A 4,265-nucleotide genomic window follows, 5' to 3' on the forward strand; every position below is an offset into this window, starting at 1 on the left:
GATCCACAAAGTTGAGCAACAGTTCACCAATTATCTTCAGTGAGTTGATATCTCAAGACAGACGTGGTTTGAACTCCACTGGTCACTGCTTCTCACTAGAACTTTTGGATGTACTTCTCGAAGTCAGTCACTAGTGGATCAGTTGAAGTTAGACATTAACACCGTTGGATGCCGGCCAGCTCAGTGGTCTATCGGTTAAGGGCTCTGGCTCGAGACTGGTAGGTCCTGGGTTCGAATCTCACGAGTGCGGGACCGTGGATGCGCACTGATGAGGAGTCTCGCAATAGGATGAAACGGCCGCCCAGTGCTTCCAGGTTTTCCATGGTGGTTTAGCTTCAATTGACTCACGCTTTCAACTATGAAAATACTAAATCTCCACAGAACCTCTTCTGATGATTTTCTTCATTGTCAATTCGTTAGAGTCAATCGACGGTCTAACTGTTAAGCCTATAATAGTGATATTGTAAGTTATTTACCAAATAGAGGTTCAAATACTCAGTTTGTGTAATAGCTACCCGGTTGCTCAAACCAAATGGATAAACGTAGCGAGATTCGAAAATGTATCTATCATTTATTAGAAGCTGAGTATATTCTAACCACTAGGTCTCTGACTGTATTTGGTACCTTGACGTGGTAGTCAGGGTTACATACCGTTATATTAGCTTGAAGACTTCTTTTAGGTCGTACTACACCTGGTAGTTCGTTTGAAGAGCGATATGACTAGCAGCAGTAAACTTAGGGTCTGAGTTCGAAGTCATCTGTCATCTATATTGAGGTGTGACAGCAGAAAGATGTTTCCGCCAGACAACCAAAAACTACAGCGAGACTGTCTTCCCACAAAGGGAAGTAAAATGAAAAAATAACAGCCTTAAAAATACCACACCCCAACTTGTCACGCGAATTCTCGTATCCAGTATTAAACGCTAAAAAGTACGCAGCTAACACACCATAAGCTACTTACAAATAGAAAGGTCGCAAGTAGTTGTCACTTTGATGCTGTAGCCGCGTGGCCAGGTCATCTAGACGAAATCTACCTAAGTTTGTTTTTAAATATTCTGGAGTAGTTTCGTTCTAGAGTTTGGGCAACCGGGAGAAGACAACTGTCCATAAACCTCTAACAGCAATCGAGATCACACTCACCACTAATTTACCAAGCTCCAACATTGTTGAGATGTTGAAATAATAAACCACATACCACTACAGAATAATCTCAAAAAAGACAAATCTCATTCTCTAATTCCAAACTTAGACTTCACAATTAACAGAAATAATTTAGTCATGTAGCGCACGCAAATAACAAGTAAAGGGAGAGAAAGATTTCAATGAAACTAATTTTGTACTATTTAGTTGTTGTTTGTTACATATATTATATATTGTATTGTGAACAGTAACCAACTTGCAAAACTATGTTCACATGCATTTAAAGAATTAATCTCATTTAAGTCACAACAATTGTGAAAAAATATGATGTATAAAGTAGTAAATGTGTGCAAAAATGATGATAGTTAAATTTGAAAATAGATGCGAAAAACATAGGAAGGTAGTAAAGCAGACCTCAGAATATATTGCAGTCAACAGTATCCTTCGAATACTATAAAGACACATGCATTATTTCGTTTAAATATTTATCCAGGTATATACGTACGTGTACGGTTCCAATGACTGAGGATTTTTGGGATGACGAATATATTCGGGTTCATTTGAAGAAGTATACGGTAATAGCGGACAGATAGTTACAAGAGGCCTGATTACATTCATTAAAATTGATGAACACCAAATCATTAGAGAAGAGAAAAAACCCAGTGAAAAATACAGGTAGATGATATCCTAAATCTTTAAAAAGTACTATGAAACAGATAATCCCATACATTTTTATTTAGGAATGCTGATGAATAGCATTCAGGAAGGATCAGTTAACTCAACTGACTTAACCATCAAAAGAGATAAAACAACTAGCTATTTGATAAAATATTACAACTACTGACAAGGGCTATCACTATAATAATCCTGATGACATATCAAGGAAGCTCCGAAAATTTCAGTAAATTATAATGTAAATCAGGTTTTATTTGATCGCGAAAATTGAGTACTACGTAGCTGAATCATGTTATCCTATATTCTAAAGACAACATCAGAATATAATTGTTTAAGCACAGTACAGATTTGATTTGATTGTTAAACAACACATTTTCCACAAACAATGTTTCTTTTATACTTGACGCTAAATTTCTATAAAACGATTCGTTCAAATATTGACAAATAATCGTACGAATTATCAAACTAAAAACATAACTGGTACAATCACAAAATTTTTATTCTACGATGTTTAAAACAAAATGATTATTCCAAATATCTATTGGTCACATCTCCTGAAATATCTGTCCTTTCTGTCAAAGTAGCAATCACAGCTACTAGAACATTTATTAGAGAATGTTTACATAAAGTCACTACGTTCAAGGGTTAGTAAAATTGATGAAACAGAAACAAATAGGATCAAATATAAATGCATTCTTTATACACAGAGAACAGTTTTATTATGAATAGTCAAAACAGCGGCAAATTAGAAAGTTTGTAAAAATGTTGAAAACATCAAGTCACCAAGTTCAACAGATTGGAGACAAATATAACACATTGGATATTAACATATTGATCATTAATTTATCAGGTAGAAATCTAAGTACCCATGAAATGTCTTTGTCTAAAAAGGGTATAAATTTCGATGCAAATAGACCACGATTATCACCTTTCAATATCATACCTGCAATTGAACGGGATCGAATTCCCTTTAGAATGAAACAGTAAATGACGTAAGGAATAAAATGGCGGCCACTTTATCACATCAAAATACCACACATTTCGTATCTAACTAAAGATGAATTATATACACTAGAACAGCTGAGAGGCGATAAGACAATTATCATTACGAGAGCATATAATGAATAAATCAGACTACGAGGAAAAGACCGAGGAATATCTTCAAGATCACCCATAGGCATTGATTAAAGAAACGAAACGACGTACTATAAACTTGAGGCTGGAAGAAGTAAAAACATACAGTCGATTAAAATAAAACTAGGACAGTCATTATGGTTCATATTATATCCAAAAAGGATGTAATCATTGTAGACTCTATGAACTACCAAACATTTACTAGAACAGTACATCAATGAGACCAATGGTTCATTTTACGGATACGTCGAAATACACAAGAGAAAATATTTAGCTAGGATATTCAAAACACATGGAAAATTGTCTATTCAAAAATTTAAAACTGCACAGAATTTAAAGTTAATATCGATATCATTAACATAATAATAATAATAATAATAATAATAATAATAATAATAATAATAATAGTGATAATAATAATAGTCTGCAATATGAACGGAATAAATCCTCTACAGTGTGTCAATCATTCCAGCAACGTATGCAAGAACGACCTTCCCCACCATCTTATCAGCAGGTAAGATAGAATTCATCTTAGTTATTTGTTGTATAGATGAGTGTGTTCCTTTTTAAGGTTTTTTCATCGTGTAGAATGGTTGGTTAGGTCAGTCAGTCACAACGTAGAACCTGGTACGTGTTTACATCGGTTCAAGTTACCATACTCCATTAGAATGGGGAGATTATATTGTCAGACCAAATTCCAGAATAATAGAAGTAGTAACAGTATCAGTGGTGATTGAAAACGTTAAGCATCGGAGATATGATTCAAGAAAATATAAATTTTTGAAATAGAAACACAAGAAAAGTTAGGAGGAATTTAGAAGCTCATAATTTGAAGGAAGACAAAGAATGGATGCACCTGCGCCATTGGAAATGATTTTGAGCCATGTCACTGAAAATCTCTAACCATGCGGACGCCAACCAAGCAGTCTACATTCTATTAACATGGCTCAGTCCAATCGTCGATAACTTCATGGACTGTTGCCATGTTTTGGTCTGGCCGCCCCTAACCTCCTTCCAGCCTAGTCCTACACAGACAACATCTCCCATAGAGGTAGGCGGTGGTTGGTGAAGATTTACTACCTCATCAATCGATTTGCCATCCTTATCTAGTACCCTATTCCTGACCCAGGCATCGCTTACTCTGTGTGCCAAGCATACACGAGCGATACTTCGAAGATACCAACGATTGAATACCAGTAGTAACTTACGAATATTCTTTACTCTTAATAGCCAGGTTTCACAGTCATAAATTAAAACGGAGCGAACCGCTGCACAGTAAACTCGTTCTTTGGTTGGCAGACGAATACCTATCCTAA

This window comes from Schistosoma mansoni, chromosome 5 (genome assembly GCF_000237925.1).
Source record: "Schistosoma mansoni strain Puerto Rico chromosome 5, complete genome".
In the NCBI taxonomy this organism is placed as follows: domain Eukaryota; kingdom Metazoa; phylum Platyhelminthes; class Trematoda; order Strigeidida; family Schistosomatidae; genus Schistosoma; species Schistosoma mansoni.